Raw genomic sequence first — 20056 nt, 5'->3', positions numbered from 1 at the left:
AAAAACACCCACCGAGTTGCTCATGAAAAACTTCAAGTCCAGGGTAGACGAGGAGGAAAGGACAATTTGAACAAATCAGTTGTCATGGTGCAAATGGATGCACCGCACCGATCCAGTTCATGAAGACGACCATAAAACGTATGTAGTGATGACTTCAATAACAACATAACCCAGTTCCAGAAGCCTAAATGTAAAGCAGTTAGCAAAAACATAGTATATGAAAGTATATTTTAATATACCAAACACTGTACCATTCAGAATGTTTCAGTGGTAATCAAAAGAATGTAATCCAGGGACAAAGAGCAGACATGAAAAACAGACATAAAGTAATTAAAATCATACATACAAAGTAACAAAAGCAAATGAGCAAATCTGACTGCACTAAAATCTGGGAGCATGGACCAGGTGCACCGGTAGGCCGGTAGGATAAGCCTCCTCTGCTTTTCAAAGGTTATCATCTAAACTTTGAACCATTCATTTCTACTTTAAATGAATGTCGTGCTTGTTTTAGCTTTCTTTTCTCTTTTTTTTGTGTGTGTATATTTTGGGAATGTGAATGAAAAAACAAATCTCAAAATTGTAAAGCAAATCATTTTTGGAAATGCCAAAATTGATAACCGAAAATAAATTTACAATCGCTAAATATAATACGTTTATATTATACTGTTAATGAGAAAAGCAGAATTACAACCTAATATATGTTTAACTTTAACCTTTACCTTTACTGAACTGCTGCTCCATTATTTCAATTATCAATATTCGTTGATGAACAAAATCAGAAACTCAGGATAGTAAAATTCAAAATTAAATAAAAAATAATCGCGCTATAACAGGAAATAAAAATATGTGCAATGAAACCATGTGTAACCTTCACAATTATGTATTCAATGTATATCTCCAACCTTCACAAATTAATTTGTTCATAACTGCAATGTTATGCAAATGCATAATAACTTTACAATAACTGTATAAAAAAACTTTAAAAGTTAACAAGAAGTAATCTTATTTTTGTCATGATTAATCTTTCCAAACATACTTATTTTCTCTTTTGTCACGTATACACAAAAGGACACATGGAACAAGTGCAATAAAAAAAATCACATATAGTTACATAACGAAAAAAAATACAGTATGTCTAGAGATGAATAATTTATATGCACAAGTTATACATAAATAGAAACACAGACTATAACAGGCAATGCTTTTGTTTGCATAAACAATTGACTTTTTGAAACAAATAGCTGTATTTTACGTTACGTGGATAAATACCGGAAAAAATATCAAAACGTCAGCTTGCAGATTATCATTAAAACATTTCACAATGTTAAACAAAACTATAGTTGAATGACAGATACTCTAACAGAAAAGAAAAAGAAAACAGATACACGCTGAATGTAGGCCTTTATATATTATCAATATTGATTAATGTTCATTGTTTATAGTGGAAACAGAAACTGAGAAAAACAGCAGACATTATTTAAAAGAAGGTCATAACATATCATTACATTTGCTTTCTTTTTTTCTTCATTATTTCTTGTAAATTTCTATAAGTTGGAAATCGAGACGATTTGGTAAGTGTTTGAATTGTTTTTAAACAATCAATTTCAAAGATATACTTGACAAACGAAATGATATAAAATCTTTCAGCCAGTTAATTTAAGGAAGTAGACATAGGCTAACAGAAATCAGTGATAAGTATCATATTCAATTTCACCAAAACCTAAGAAGCTTCCTTCTGAAACAAAATGAAATCAGCCCAAGTTACTTTGATATATACATAGATTAGGGTAAAATGCTGAACAAAAATGTTCCAATGATTTGTAAGAGTTGTGTCCCTTACCCCAGGTCTACCTCCTTACGTCATACTTGAAAATATTTTTCTTTTTTCAGATTAGGCTGTCCAATAAATAATTGACAATTATTACGTCTGTATTCCAAGCTTACAATAGATTTGAAGTCGACATTTGGAAAATAATGATTTGAAACATATATATATATATTAATTTTAAACACCTTTCATGACAAGGTTGTTCACTCTTATCCCTTTTGTTAATATTATTGTCAGGTTTACAAACAAACAATTTAAAGTATAAAACTTTACAAGACCAATCCAATTAAAAACGAAGTTAAAAAAGAAAGAACAGAAGATAATCTTTTTAACTCAATCAGTAAATCAGTGGAGTGAGTTCAAAGAATACATCATAAAACAGACAAAATACTTTAAATATACTGAACAATGGAATTACATTATCACATAAGCAAAACGTTCCGTTAAAAATGTTCAAGTACACACATAATTTGATACAACTATATTTTACCGATTGATAGACTTATATTAAGTATATTTTTTTAAATTACGCAGCCATTTGTATATATAAATGTTTTAAAGAACTTAAGTTATTAGACTTTTCGCCGGAAATTGTGTGAAGCCAACATCATTTTATATCTAAATTTCATAATCTTATAAAATATATTTTAAAAGCCAATTTAAACATGAGTAACTTAATGAGTAAGATTAAACAGATAACACCACATAAGAAAAAAAAACTAATTTCCAAAAAAAAAATGGCTGCAATTCAGGACTCGATGCAGTAGTTGTATAGGCAAACTCACCATTCTATGGAATTTCAGGTGATGGAGAATTGAAAATGGGGAGTTGAGGAAGGGGATGGTGCTATGGGGGTATCATAATTTTGAAAAGGGAGAATGGGAAATTAATTTCTAAAGAATTTATTGATACGCAAAATATAATATATTTTATTAACAAATCAAAGTCCAAATGTTGAAGTATTTAAAAATAAAAATGCAATTTGAAAACAAACATAAATATCTAATAAAGAAAACAATGCTATGAGGTTTGTATTGGGGGTGTGGATTTTTAATTTGTGAAATGGGAAATCTCTATTGGAAATTTGGATGGAGACAATGGTGAATGGGGAGATTGCATATGGTGTAAATTGGAAGTTTATAACATTTGATAGGAGTGTAATGAAATATTATTATCATTTATTATTTGAGTTGTGTCTATATGTACATGTATTAAAACTTAAAAAGAATTGAAAAGCATGTCTGCCGATTTGTTTAAACATTTCTTTTTTTTTTTGTAAATCCATATATCAGTATTATTTTCATTTTGTTACATTGTTTTTAAATTGTTTTGCACATATCAGCGAATAAAAGTGCTTTACAAAGACTTACAAATTATTATCATTTAAAAAAATAAGTAAGTTAAAATTACATAAACTTTAACTTCAGTTATTTTAAGGCTCTTCCCAAGTCAATATCAAAGGTGTGCACATATACACATACACATTGTCACTATTTTTAGTAAAGGATTGAACAATACATGTAAACCTTCTGAAATACTTGCATACAATGCATACTTCTCATTATATTTCTTCGTTTCACACGAAATATTTGCAAATATGGTTTATTTTTTTATGCGATTCGAGATCCCCTCCACACGAAAAACGCAACAAAAATTATAGGTAAGGCAAAAGCATGTTTTATAGAAAAATTCATGTAAACTTCTCCCTTTACATCGAATTGGGGTCCTTCAAATATTGGATTGATTAAAGCATTACAAGAACAGGTTTTATTTGGATTGTTTTTATGTATTTCCGAGTTGAGATTTGCACTTAATGCACAGAGATTTATTTATTTCACTTTAAATGTATTCCCTACAAAACAAATCATGTGAGACCTAAGCAATATGTCAAAAACAGTTAATACATATTTGGAATGAAATATACTTCCTTGTTTGTGTATTTTTAAGTCTACAATTTTCAAACAAAATATGTGCATGAAACACCACATAATCGCACATTTTTGAGAAATTAAGAAATGCATAATGAAGAATGCAATGTATGAAAACTTTTCCAAACGTCAAGGTTCATTATGTTTTGAAATGTTGCAAATAGTGACATTCTTATGTGTATAATCAGTTAATCAATGTTTTAGTCAAAGCATTCCAGAGTTGACATGCTGCACGGGTTCGTCTATTTAAGGATATTGTTGATGTATGTTTAGTCAATGCATATCATCAGACTAGCTTGAAATAATAATATAAAGAACAATAAAATTCATTCATTTTGCACGAACACAATTTAATTTCTTAATAGCTGCCAGATATACTCTTATATTTAACTTTTATTTCAATGTTTTTTCTTTATCATTTCAATGTCTTTGTAATTTAAATTTAATTTCCTTGGTCATTGACAAAAGTTCGAGAGTCCATTCAACAATCAGGTCATATAAATTTATCAAAAGAGATGATTTTAAAGTGAGATCATGGTGTTACCGTATACAAATCAACATGTGAACTTCTACGTACTTTTGTTCACATTGCAATTTTCAACATATGAAAAATCATATGAGTATCGTATGAATCCAGTGTGGAATGATCATATGTTTCATTTTACATAAAATTATATATTTAAACAAATGTCTGATATTATTATAATTAGCACATATCATTTTCAAATTTTATACATTTTGACGTCAGTTATTCTTTGTAAAGGCTCTTGAAAAATATCAGAAAATTTGTTTCATGTAAAAATTATTAACCAAAAACTATATTGAAACTATATTGAATATAGTTGAATTTGAATGTCCGCATTGATAAGTTATAAATTGTAACATTAAAGATACAAACAGAAACGTTCTTTACAGAATTAACAATAATGACACGGTGACGATAACAATATTCATTCACAGAGATGCCTTGGTAAAGTCTTAACATATAACATATTACCGTAAGCAATTTAAAAAAAAACTTGAAATATTTTTAAAATCTATACGTACAACGCATTAAACAAGGCAACATATATGATGTTTATGACAGCAAAACAAAGTTAAAATACTAAACTAAAAGAATTTAAATATAGTTCGGTAGCCTTTTAAAAGTAATATACAAAATATTCCTTCTAGCCTTGTTTAAAAACGGTACCATAAAAGTGTTTTGTGTCATACAAACTTTGTTCGTCACATTCACATTGAGAACAGGATTTTGAGGAATACTGAGAAGTCAATTGAGGGGAATCGATAAATGAAAGTTGAAACATCAAAATGTGAAAAAAAAAGCAAAAAGTTACGAATAATACAATATAACTAAACTGTTGACATCCACAAGTTTGCTTCCACATAAATTCGATGCTAAAAAACAGTAAGCAATTCCCTCATTCTGTTTTTCTCAAACATTATATAAATATCTCTATACGTATTATTATTGACCAGAGCACTAGATTGTAATTACTGCACTTTACAAAACTTCATGACTCCCATCACAATTCAAATTACACAGAATGTGCACATTGATTATTAAAATTAAAATGATAATGTCATGAGCAAGTACGTCAAAAGGACTGGTACAGATAAGTTATTTATACCGTGCATATTCAAAAAATTTGAAATGTCCATTTCCAAACAATCAGGTCTGGATACTAATCGTTTGCCGTTCGACTCGTAAAAGACACGAAAAAAACAGTACATTTACAGCAAGTGTGAGGAATATTTTCCGTATGTAGGCTCATGCTGGCGTAATTCTATACACTATATATGTACTTATATAAGAAAAACATACCTTACTTTTGTCAATACATTATCTTGCAGGGCAATAAACAACGATGTGATATGCATGCCGCTTATTTCACAATATCGTAAAACTGTTTCAATAAACTGGACTTTTAAATAGTTTCACAAAATCAGATATAAAATCATTTTTTTTGTTGATGACTAATCCAAGGAACCAATGTTATAGCGGTAATCAAAAGAATGTAATCCAAGGACAAAGACCAGACATGGAAAACAGACACACACAACAAAGAACATAAAGTAACTAACATAAAACTTACAAAGTAACAAAAGTAAATGAGCAAATCGGACTCCACTAAAAACTAATTCATATTAAAATGTCTAAAATATATCACCTTTATAGTGTTTAAAAATAATCATATTTTGATAAAACAACATTTGTGACAAGGTAAGTAACAACAAATAAAGACTGATAGTGTTTTAGGTAAAACTTGAATCAACAATACAATACATTAATACAAACATATCAACGATAGCTTAAAAGAAACTTCTGCAGCCCTTTTCACAAACAAGTCTTCAGAGTAAAATTAGTCGTACGTTGTGAAGTCGCAATACTTTGTTCTATTATGAAATCATAACTTATGACTAGTTTTTCACTTATGATTTTTTTGTGAAAAGGAACACAGACATGTATTAGAAAAAATTGAAATATCTTGATATTATTATGTTGCTTGAGTTCATTTTTGTAAATATGATAATGTCTTCGAAGTTGAAATAAAATTACACGTGAGTATCCTTTTCATTTGATAAATGGTGGCATCTTTTGTTATTCAAAATGAATAACGTCTCAATTAACTGATTGAGGTTAATTATTTACTGAACACAAATAAGGCCTCAATTTTACTACTAATTTTTGTCTGATTACAGACAAACCTGTGTATCTAGACGAATTTTAAGGCATTGCATACCTAGATAGAATTCATTTTATACAAAAGTTTACCAAAAAACTGGACTGAATTTTGTGTTTAAATTATATCAAATCTGCAGAAAGGGCGAAAATAAACTTAGTCTGGACAATATTTCGAGAGGTTCCTTCTGTATCAAAGATAACTTCTATTCGCCTTAACATGCTGGTCAATAGAACGAAAATAGCCATCTATACACAACAGGTGATTTAAACTGTGTAAATTAGTGGAAGGTATCAAGAAAATCCCATGTGTTTGTTTGACGGATTGAAAAAAAATAATCCTACAAAAGTCAGGTCAGTTTTTGATATAATTCTATATAAACTTGATGTAATTTGTTCATATCTAGGAGATGCTTTGCCTTAAACATTTTTATTTGTGTCATTTAGTCAAAGTTAGTCATTTTGTTAATTCTTAATTTGGTATCGCGCTAGAATTCTCACAAATAGACTTCTAGAACAAGGTTATGTTGCTACAAGATTGAAGTCATCACTACAGACGTTTTACGGTCGTCATCATGAACTAGTGGATCGTTACGTTATATCCATCTGCGCCATGAAAACGGATTTGTCTACGTGTCATAGTTTTCCTTTTCTCTTTCGTCCACCCAGGACTTGACATTTTATGAGCAACTCGGCGGGTGTTTCTTAAAAAACAGGGGACGCTTACCCTACCAGTGCACCTGGTCCAAGCTCCAATTTTAGTGGAATCCGAGTTGCTCATTTGCCTTTGTTACTTTGTATGTATGATTTTAGTTACTTTACGTTCTTTGTTGTGAATGTCTGTTTTCCATGTCTGGTCTTTGTCCTTGGATTACATTCTTTTGATTACCGCCATAACCTTGGTTTCCTTGATTATTCTTTCCTAAATTCTATAGACCATAATAGGTTTAAACTAAAATGTAAAATTTCGATGGGAACTTGAATTTATGGTTTGACCACATCACAAAAAATATGAAATTTGGTTGGCATTTCACAATATATTTTTCAACACCATTCAGTTTTTTGCATGTTTCTGTCATCAAATACTTTTTCAGCTTCGTGTTTCTTCCTTGGTATTGGAATTTTAATACTCATATATTCCTGGTTTCCTCCAATTAAACTTCTCAATATAATAAGAGTGGATGTGGTTCCGAACATTTATGATAGTCTGCTCCATTAACTATGCATATATTTCTACGTTTACGTATACGATCGCTTATGTAGAAAAAAATCAATCGATTATTATATATCGATTCTCGTTATGGTTTTAAACTCAAGAAACTAATGGAGGAACATCTGAATAGAAGACAAAATTGAAGATAAAAAATGGAACAGCTGGTCGCAACGTTTCAGCTCTTTAGTCGTTTAAACGTTCAGTGAACTATCTCCAAGAATAATATCAATAAAAATATTTCGGCATGAGTAACTTTGTGTTATTTTGTTTTTAATTCAGTAGATATACAACACAATTTCTTATAGAACACAGTATGATTTTGCTTGAAACCGTGAATAACTTCTTTAAGTAAGCAGCAATAAAAATGCTACTTTACCTGTCATTGATCTTCCAGTCCTTGAAAACTAGACGGAAATTATTCTTTTTGCTATAATATGACTCATATGTAAACAGGAAAACATCGTGACAAACAAGGGAAGTAATATAATATTGTATATCACAAACTGACACGAATAATCCGTTTTTGTATTAATGCTCAAACCTTATTTGTTAAACACAACTGCACATTAGAGTTTTGTATTACCATAAAATGTATATATATATAAAAAAAAAACTGACACAAATATTCTGGTTTTACATTAATGTTGAAACCGATAATGTTAAACCCACTTGTACTTTAGAGTTTGTATTGCAATATAACAATATCAATGAGCAAGAATGAAAACTTATTACCATTGATAAAATAATTTTTATATGCAGCAATTACGCAACACTTGGTTCGGTTTCAAATAAAAGCTTGGTAGGTTTAGATGAAATTGAATATGATGCAAACATATACCTGATTTCAAGAGTTAGGTCCCTTACCATAGGGATACCTCCTTAATTGATGTAATTGACACAAAGAGCAGTCTTATAAATTTTAGACACTGAACAAACCGGGTTGAAATAAAAATTGAAAATATAATATCAATTAATAATTTGTGGGATTGAGATTTTCCTATGTATTTCATTCCAATGCTGCTGATGAGAAGTTATGTTACTCATTGAAACACGTGTACAGCATATGAAAGTTTGCAGTATTACTATAATTGGTACTATTGTATTCACTGATATGTATCCAGACGTATCACAATGCTTAGTTGCATCTTCTATGAATTAACTTGTATAAAAAGTAAAAAAAATAGCAATAATAATAATGAAAAAGCTGACCAAAAGATAAGTCAAAAACTGCCAAAACAATTTTAACGTACTTTAAAGGTTTTGTTTATATTCTATTTAACTTATAAATTTCCAAATGAGAGTTGAATTTTGAAATTTAAAAGATCGAATGATATTAAAGCGTATTGAAGATATGAAAATAGTATCCATATATATCAGAATGTAGAAGAGTAATCAAGGGAACCGAGGTTATAGCGGTAATCAAAAAAATGTAATCCAGGGACAAAGACCAGACATGGAAAACAGACAAACACAACAAAGAACATAAAGTAACTGAAATCATACATACAAAGTAACAAAAGTAAATGAGCAACTCGGACTCCACTAAAAACTGGGAGCATGGACCAGGTGCACCGGTAGGGTAAGCGTCCTCTGCTTTTCTAGAAACACCCGCCGATTTGCTCATAAAAAGTCAAGTCCGGGGTAGACAAACGAGGAAAGGAAAACCAAGACCCGTTAGAAAAGTCTATTTAGAAATTATGTGTTAATCATTATTAACAACCATGAACTTGAACCATATCCTGCATGTGTATGAACGATATACTAACAAACGGAAATATGCAAATAGTAATAAACTTTTTTGTACAGAATCTTAGTATTATCAAATTAATCGTTATTTATATATGTATTTTTTGGTAGATAACAAAAAATCGACGGCCCCTCTATCTTTCAATTCATTTTTAATTCATTCATACTTGGCAGCCATGTATTATGTTGTACGGGTTCAACTATATGATCAATCGAGTCAATGAAGTAATTGCAAAGTAAAATGACTCACCTTTAACCTGAAAAAGACAAAAAAAAAACATAAATCGACTGTCGATCGACTATGAAAAAAACTAATGTTTGAATAATAAGTTAAATCTATGTTGAGACTCGGACAACAGAACCTATTTACATATATGGACAACAGCACTAAAGATAGGCAATCTTTTCACTCATTTATATCAGTTAACCGTTATCATAATGGTCATTCCGTGCTAGAAATCGGTCGGTTAGATGGGTTATGTCTTAAGGAAACGGGTTTGTCAACCATAAATCATGAAAAAAACTTTTTTTCAATGTAATTTTAAAGAAGACATTTTACGTCTCTAAGTTACAGTAGAAAAAAAACATGTTTGCGACGTAATGAAGTGGTCTTGAGCGTAATATAGTTGTTTCCCCGAAAATGTTCGACATTTAATACTTTTTTGGGTTAGCTTGTCTCAAAATTCCTGATGAAATCATCGTCATGCCTTAATTCCTTTTCTAAAAGCAACATGTTTGAAGTTTTGCCTTTCATAAGAGAGTATAACATTTCTCTTTTGTACCGTAATAGACATGTAGGCGTGGTATTGTACGCTCGATATCTGTTGTAAGTGACATCACATGTCGCGTTTCTCCTTTGGTCGTTTGTGAGAACTTGTTATTCTGTACTTTATACATTACAGGGTATCCGTTTACACGTCCTCAGTTTATTAATCGACATATGATATTTTTTTGGTTTCCCTGACAACATTTTTTAACAAAGACATAATGTGTACAGAAGCTGGTATCAATTTATCTTAAAGGGATATTTGACTAACATCCGAACAAAGAGTCGGTCTTAACTAAACAGATAATAAATTTGAAAAAAAAATAGATTAAATGTACATTCAATCATTAGGAAACTTTGAGCAGATTGTCTGTATGAAAGATGATATCGTATACAACTTTCATTCAATTTTCAACTATTAAAACTGAAGTATTTGCTTTCATTTTAGTGTAAACGATGGCAAATAATTGTAATATGAATCTATTGAGCGCGTATCTTTTCCGTGAATTATTGTTTTTTTTTATCTTCTCCACACTCCACTTGAATAAAATTTACAACTGTGTAACCGAAGAAGGAAAAATAATTGTCTAGGAAATATGGCTTACAGAATATCCTATATACTTTGAATATTGGAAATAATAACCATGGATGGTGTCGGTTGGTAGCTGGCATTTGCAAATGCAATTTCGTTGAATGAAGGTCTCCGAGAAAAAACAATAAATAAACTTCAGATTTTTTTTGGTGATTAAACTTGTAAAATTTAAACATCATTATTTTAATCGAAATGAAAAAATTGGCGACTTAATGATAAATTTGACATAAATGATAATCTGAAGTGTACAATTTTACTTACATGCATATTTTAAATAAAAGTGTTAAATCCATCGTTACTCTTGTCATATGTAAAAATGACTGTTATGAGAATTATATGGTCAATTCTACGAGCGGATATTTTTCTTTCTTCTTCTAATTTGACACAAACAGAACTATCAACCCAATTTTGGACGACCTCTCTAGTTTTACTGTCATTTTACACGAAAAATAAAGTTATGATGTCAATGAAATTATTGTTCCCGCAAACTGATGTTTCTCTTTTTTTCTGCTGCAATATTACACTAACAGTGCTTAAGATTTTAAAGTTCTTTTATGCCAAACTAGTATTTAATTTCTTTAAACACGAAAAAAAAAAGATACTGTAATCGATGGCTTTACTGAGAATTTATACAAGCAAGTACGATGTTGTTCGTAATCGTAATATCAATAACCTCGTTACATAACAATTAAATCTGTAGAAAAACAGTCTATTTCAGTTGCATATGAAGATAATATTAAATCTTTCAACGTGGCACACTAAATCGTTTGTTTAAGAACTATATAGTATTATGAACAAATATTGATGATACACAGCACTAGAAACAAAATACAAACACACATACACAAATACAATAAAATCATCTGGATTCATTAACTAGTTTTAACCAATCAGATTTCACGGATACATATTGGTTCGATCCGTTATGTTATTATGCAGCTATAAAATTTACGTTTGTGATTTACTATATTTCTATTAACTCCTCGCCTTGCCCACAAAATAAGCAAAAGTATAGAAAGCTCACGTTGTTCGACAGTTTGAAATTTCAGTGTTCCTTAACTATCGCAAGTCTTATGACGACTCAAATCTAAACTCCTATGATAAAATGATGTATATTTTTTAGTCCAGGAAAATAAAATTATATTTTCAAAGAAAAACACAATTTTGTACGCGATTATTCGTAGTCCTCAAAGAACTTTATTTTTACCTGAAACAAGTATACATCATTACAAATAGTTAAAAAAGAGTGACGGCCAAATATTACGACACCTAGGTGAACTTATTTTAAACAACGAGCGATTGAAAATAAAGACACTATTAAATAGCCACATCGCGTCTGCACATGAAAAATATACTTATTACGAATCCGACTCGAACATTTTCATATAAGACGATAATTTAAACAGAAATTAATACAGACAGAAATAATACGTACTGTGCTAAAAACGTATGTTCCAGAACATAGTCCAATTAATTTTGTACCGCCATGTATTGATTTTGTGTGCCCTTTACATAAACCCGTGATCTAAATATCTTTATCTTATTGCATGTCTACGTTAAACATTTTGTTAGATCAACAGGTAGATTTGGGTTAAAATGTCGTACGAATTTTCTTTTACAATATCCTTTAGACGGCTAACGATTGTTCGATGGTATTTAAATAACCAAAAATAGTGTATTGTAGCTTTGGAAACTATCGGTGACTAAAACTTGTATGTGTGAACATTGACTTTGTTTACTTCTGTGCACTGAAGTATAACGAGACGTAATTAAGTTTAAACGGAAATGTGCGTTCAAATCAAAATCATGAAGCGTAAATATAATAAATACATGCAATAGATTCTTATTGATTACGTTTTTTCCCGATTAATTTAGAACTTTAAATTCGTACACTACATTGTACATTCGTCAGATGGAAGATTTGGGTTTAAGGCCGTTACAAGTCTGTCTGTTTACAAGATAAATTATTCAATACATAAGAACATGGCCCGTTCTGTTATTTAATGACTTGTAATTTTCACGCTCTAATTACTTAGCAATATATAAAACCATTTCATAGCTCTTTGAATAGTATTTTCTATTTTTTTCTTAACTAAATCAACAACAAAAATAAACAAAAACCAATGATCGTACTGTTGAACCCCTACTACTGGGAAAGTACTTATATTCGTTGGTTTCAGATTTCGAGATTACATGTAAGGGGGAAAACACAAGATCGTGGATTCTTGAATTCGTGGTTTTGATGATCCTGTCATACAATTTAAAGAAAAAAAACATTTTCGTTAGGAATCAAATTTACATTACCCACAAAATCAACGAAAATTGGTACGTACCCCGCGAACAATGATACTTTTACAATATGTGTTTTGCACACTTCTGTTTCATGTTTCACACAGAAAGTTTATACTTGTACAAGATTGAAATTCCATCCACCAAGAATAGCATAAACACAGTTTGACAGGGTTTGTAGTCTTAGAAATAGTATGTCGGTACAAGGAATAAGTTTATTTTAGGTAAAAAAAAATATTTGCTAGTTAATTTCAATAAAATAGCCGGAGAAAACGACCTGAAAAACATCCTTGTATTTGCACGGATGCTATGTAATTTTTCCGGAGAGGAGCAGACGCGCACCAAAATGTTCAAAATGTTTCAAATTTTTATAAAAATCATCCTAACACTAGATGAAACAGACTAGAACATATACATTAAAATATGCATACTACTTCATTACTTTATAATAACAATATTGATTACTATGTACTAGAACCGTATGTCATATCACACTTTTGAGTTTGATAAAACAGATAGCCATCGTAACACATTAAACAGACTGAAGAGGACATATGCATGCAAAACTATATTGTTGTACATATAGTTTGTTATACACACAATTATCTCTGATTCATTGAACGTTCATTTATATCTTATATAATTGCATTGCTATCATAGGCAAACTAAAGTACATATTATATTTTACGTGTACCCAAGTAAGATAGTTTATACGTACGTGAAGTTATCTCTTTGTGCTTCTAGGAAAATCTGAAATAAATATAAACAACAACCTTAATTCAATTGTTAGATCTTTTATGCACACACAGAATATCAATTTACCTCCTTTAGATCAATAATGCCAGAGTAATAGCAAACACACTTTCGTTCCATTGTGAAATGTGTATTGATCATGATTGTATATTGTAAACAGCCAACCTTACCTGTTGAATACTGCTCTACAATGAAATTCAATATTGTTTTATTGCATAAGAAGAGTCCATTGGAATGGATTATACCAGTGTATAAAAAATATGTCGACCAGTGTTTAATACTGCCGTAATGGTAAAACTTGTTTTTTAAGAGTAGAAGAGTAATCAAGGGAACCGAGGATATAGCGGTATTCAAAAGAATGTAATCAAGGGACAACGGCCAGACGTGGAAAACAGACATACACAACAAAGAACATAAAGTAACTAAAATCATACATACAAAGTAAAAAAAGTAAATGAGCAAATCGGACTCCACTAAAAACTGGGAGCATGGACCAGGTGCACCGGTAGGTTGCTCAAAATAGGTCAAGTCCGGGGTAGACAAAAGAGGAAAGGAAAACTATGACACGTTGAACAAATCAGTTTTCATGGCGCAGATGGATACACTGTGACGATCCACGAGTTCATGATGACGATCATAAAACTTTTGTAGTGATTACTTCAATCTTGTAACAACACAACTCTGCTTCAGACGCCTATTTGTTAGATATCTAGCGCGGTACAAAAAGTCTACGTAGTCTCGGCAAGCTCTGGCATAACGTATGAGTTGAGATACGAAGACACCATTTAAAAAAAGGTTATGTACAACTGATAAAACAAACTCCACGCAGCCGCAGACGTTCGTTTTGTCTATTTATATATATGGATATGCCTGTATTCATATACCCATTCAATCATATCTAAGCCAGAATATTCTCAAAATAGACAATCATTCACGTTTGTCGTGAATACTAACGGGTACGAAAGTGATTTACAAGAATGTTGATTTCAATGTTTATGGCAATTAAGCTTAATATTGATTTTCAGTTAAATAATCAAAATCATCGAAAGAGAATACATAACAGCAATAATAATCTCACTAAATCATTAGGGGAGTTCACATTCTCCAGAAAGACAAGCGTTATAGTTTCACTCAGAAAAAAAAATCAGCTGAAGAAAAATGATATGAATATTTTCGTGTTAAAAAAGTAAATATACAGTTCTTGAAATGTTTACGTTTCCTGTTTTAGCGTTCGTGCATCGTTTATCGTGCGTTTACCGTTTAAATATACGATAAACGCACGATGTGAGTGTTCGTTTAAACGCACGATAGAAGCGTTCGTATAAACGCACGATACGAGCGTTCCTTTAAACGCACGATAGGAACGTTTGTTTATTTTTGTACTTTGATTATTTCATTGATTCAACTATTATTTTTAAATTTTTCGCTATCAATAATTCATACAATTTTAATAATTTTATTTTCAAATTTGTCTTCCCTCCTTATTTGTTATTTTTATTATTTTTCACTGTTCGTCTATCGTGCGTTTCAACGCACGATGTGAGCGTTCGTTTATCGTGCGTTTAAACGCACAATAGGAGCGTTCGTTTAAATGCACGATAGAAGCGTTCGTTTATCGTGTATTTGGTGTGCGTTTAGCGTACGTTTTGATATCGTGCGTGCGGGAGACCTTAACGTCTCAAGGAGTGTAGTAGAAATCCACTAAAGCATCATCAAAGCAATGACATGTGCTTTTTTCTATTATTTTGGTCTGTTGTTAAAAACGCTTCAGAGGATTGTTATTCAATAGGTTTTTTATATGATTTTCGAATTAAACAAGTTTAACGGATTATAAGTCTGTGCTTATCTACACATTCTTTTAAAACTTTCACATTTAATATTATATTACTAGGTAAGGTTCCTAGTTGTCTGGTTCATTCTTTGTCTGACATGTAATTGACGATTTGTTCAAACAATTCATTTAAGTAGCAGTTTTTTTCAAAACCAGACAGGAGGTGATTCATGCATGTCAAAACCCATTAAATTCATGTTTATTTCTGATTTAGAATGAATAACAGACCACATAACCAGTCAAATGTTGTCATTTGAGTATTGTGCTTTTGAGATTAAATTGATATAAATTATACATTAAATTTGCACTTTGCAAGAGTTATTGCTCCTGATTTTCTTCGATTTGGTTGATTTTAGTAGGAGATAAATGTATGATTTTCTCAAAAGTACAGATCTGAATATGGAAAGGATAACTAGTACATAAAAATATAGCATATGTAGATTGAAAAAGCATTGTTTTTATGTGGGTTGTTTATTTATCATGTATTACCTTAATATGGACAGTGTCTGAATTTTGTGTTGACTGATACTTAAATTCATATTTGAGTGATTTTAAAGGAGATAGCTCCTTGAAGACTTAATAATGAATGTGAATTTTTTACTTTTACTATCGCAACTTTTTCACTAGATGCACTACAAATATATTGAATGAATGCATTTGCATTCAAATTTTAAATTCAATATTCATGTACTTATGAGCTACAAACTGAAACTTCTAAATTTGTAATATAGTCATTTTAAAATATATTTTTAATATCAAACTCGTATTAACGTGGCATTTATTAACGGAGAATCGATATATATATGTATAACATAATATTTGTGAAATATTCCATTTAGTCCCAATTTCAATTATATCCGGTTTCAATTTCAATTTGAATTTATTTTTTTTTTTTTATGAATCCAATATTTTAGCTTCAATTGCATTATTAGAACGTTAAACAATAGTCATAGAATTAATTTTTTTTAAATTTTTTTTTCAATCATTCATTTATGATTTTTAAGAATTTTCATTTCTGTCTTTCTTCGGCTTGACAAAATAGATGTTGCTACGACATTGTACATACAAAACCATGACACCAGTTACACATATTGTTATGAATATCGGCACAAAATACCAAAGAGTGAATAATGGGAAAATTAGAATACATTACAGAGTAAGGAAATGTCCTGAACATGAAACAATGACGATCCACATATACAATGTAGTGAACCGAATAGATATATTGCATATAAAAGTAAAGGACTATACAGAGATTAGAAAAACTAAATCACTAGCAATATGAACTCCCACGAAAATACTGGAAGTGCAATCAGGTATTTCTAAAGGGTAAGCATGTCCTGTTCCGCTAGGGGTATCCGTCATATTCTATAATCCAGGTTTAGTTAAGCAAAAAATAATGTAGCTTTCAGATATGAGTCACCAAGTGGTCTCATCGAAAACAAAGAATATCAACAACAATGACTTAAATGTATACAGCACGATTTCATATACCTCGGTTCTTCTGGTTTACGCATACCGTTCTAAACGCATTAAATTGACTCAAATTTCGGTAATGATTAGTATATGCAGATACAACTGTTTTTTACATATTATGTTTGAATTAAACGAGGGGTTACCGAAACTACATGATAAAGATAATCAACGCATTGCCTTTTCAATTGTGAAAAAACATGTATTTGATATACTTCCGTATTAATAAAAGATCAATAAAAACATGTGTTGAGTTAGATTGTGTTTGCAAAATATTCAAATTAGCTTCACGTCTTGTGAAATGACATGCTTTTATAACTTCTTCTGAAGGTACGTTTTCAAAGAGTAATCAAGGGAACCGAGGTTATAGGGTAATCAAAAGAATGTAATCCAGGGACAAAGACCAGACATGGAAAACAGACAAACACAACAAAGAACACAAAGTAACTAAAATCATACATACAAAGTAACAAAAGTAAATGAGCAACTCGGACTCCACTAAAAACTGGGAGCATGGACCAGGTGCACCGGTAGAGTAAGCGTCCTCTGCTTTTCTAGAAACACCCGCCGAGTTGCTCATAAAAAGTCAAGTCCGGGGTAGACAAACGAGGAAAGGAAAACTATGACCCGTTGAATAAATCAGTTTTCATGGTGCTGATGGATACATCATAACGATCCACGAGTTCATGATGACGACCACTGATGTTTTGATGTAATACAGTGTTGCACCCTTGCCAAAAGTCGATTCAAGATAAACATTAGATGCAAGAATAATGAACGGAACCAAGGTTCTAGCGGACATCACAATAATGTAATCCAGGGACAAAATCCCAGGCATGGAAAAGAGATATGCACAACAAAGATCATAAAATAACCAAAATAATACAAATTAACAAAAGTAAATTAACATCTCAGACACCACTAAAACTTGTAACATGGACTAGGTGCACCGGTAGGTTAAGCGTCCTCTGCTTTTCTATAAACGCCCAACGAGTTTCTCATAAAATGTTAAGTCCAGGTTAGACGAAAAAGGAAAGGGAAACTATGACACGTTGAACACATCACTTCTCATGGTGGAAATGGATACACCATAACGATCCACAATTCATGATGAAGATCATACTATTTCTGTACTTGTAGCAATATAGCCCTGTTCCAGAAGCCTAATTGTAAGAGGTCTAGCGCGATACAAAATGTAATTACTTTTTCACTAGATGCACTACAAATATATTGAATGAATGCATTTGCATTCAAATTTTAAATTCAATATTCATGTACTTATGAGCTACAAACTGAAACTTCTAAATTTGTAATATAGTCATTTTAAAATATATTTTTAATATCAAACTCGTATTAACGTGGCATTTATTAACGGAGAATCGATATATATATGTATAACATAATATTTGTGAAATATTCCATTTAGTCCCAATTTCAATTATATCCGGTTTCAATTTCAATTTGAATTTATTTTTTTTTTTTATGAATCCAATATTTTAGCTTCAATTGCATTATTAGAACGTTAAACAATAGTCATAGAATTAATTTTTTTTAAATTTTTTTTTCAATCATTCATTTATGATTTTTAAGAATTTTCATTTCTGTCTTTCTTCGGCTTGACAAAATAGATGTTGCTACGACATTGTACATACAAAACCATGACACCAGTTACACATATTGTTATGAATATCGGCACAAAATACCAAAAAGTGAATAATGGGAAAATTAGAATACATTACAGAGTAAGGAAATGTCCTGAACATGAAACAATGACGATCCACATATACAATGTAGTGAACCGAATAGATATATTGCATATAAAAGTAAAGGACTATACAGAGATTAGAAAAACTAAATCACTAGCAATATGAACTCCCACGAAAATACTGGAAGTGCAATCAGGTATTTCTAAAGGGTAAGCATGTCCTGTTCCGCTAGGGGTATCCGTCATATTCTATAATCCAGGTTTAGTTAAGCAAAAAATAATGTAGCTTTCAGATATGAGTCACCAAGTGGTCTCATCGAAAACAAAGAATATCAACAACAATGACTTAAATGTATACAGCACGATTTCATATACCTCGGTTCTTCTGGTTTACGCATACCGTTCTAAACGCATTAAATTGACTCAAATTTCGGTAATGATTAGTATATGCAGATACAACTGTTTTTTACATATTATGTTTGAATTAAACGAGGGGTTACCGAAACTACATGATAAAGATAATCAACGCATTGCCTTTTCAATTGTGAAAAAACATGTATTTGATATACTTCCGTATTAATAAAAGATCAATAAAAACATGTGTTGAGTTAGATTGTGTTTGCAAAATATTCAAATTAGCTTCACGTCTTGTGAAATGACATGCTTTTATAACTTCTTCTGAAGGTACGTTTTCAAAGAGTAATCAAGGGAACCGAGGTTATAGGGTAATCAAAAGAATGTAATCCAGGGACAAAGACCAGACATGGAAAACAGACAAACACAACAAAGAACACAAAGTAACTAAAATCATACATACAAAGTAACAAAAGTAAATGAGCAACTCGGACTCCACTAAAAACTGGGAGCATGGACCAGGTGCACCGGTAGAGTAAGCGTCCTCTGCTTTTCTAGAAACACCCGCCGAGTTGCTCATAAAAAGTCAAGTCCGGGGTAGACAAACGAGGAAAGGAAAACTATGACCCGTTGAATAAATCAGTTTTCATGGTGCTGATGGATACATCATAACGATCCACGAGTTCATGATGACGACCACTGATGTTTTGATGTAATACAGTGTTGCACCCTTGCCAAAAGTCGATTCAAGATAAACATTAGATGCAAGAATAATGAACGGAACCAAGGTTCTAGCGGACATCACAATAATGTAATCCAGGGACAAAATCCCAGGCATGGAAAAGAGATATGCACAACAAAGATCATAAAATAACCAAAATAATACAAATTAACA

General features: G+C 31.0%; 1 protein-coding gene across 8 annotated transcripts in view; it reads right to left on the bottom strand.

Moving 5' to 3' along the window:
* LOC148607667 (uncharacterized) overlaps positions 1–20056 on the bottom strand; it is a 79186-nt gene that overhangs the window by 22818 nt on the left and 36312 nt on the right. For 7 of the 8 annotated variants that reach the window (XR_015915474.1, XM_088546905.1, XM_088546903.1 and 4 more), the window contains one exon: positions 13764–13795. The gene's annotated coding sequence lies outside the window, so the exon portion shown is untranslated. Of the gene's footprint in view, positions 1–13759; positions 13796–20056 lie in introns of all 8 variants that reach the window. The other variant, XM_088546904.1, reaches the window with a different exon arrangement.

This window comes from Perna viridis, chromosome 9 (genome assembly GCF_037379345.1).
Source record: "Perna viridis isolate PV_CMFRI_1.1 ecotype Kerala chromosome 9, ASM3737934v1, whole genome shotgun sequence".
In the NCBI taxonomy this organism is placed as follows: domain Eukaryota; kingdom Metazoa; phylum Mollusca; class Bivalvia; order Mytilida; family Mytilidae; genus Perna; species Perna viridis.
This window is presented reverse-complemented; position numbering and strand designations above follow the sequence as displayed.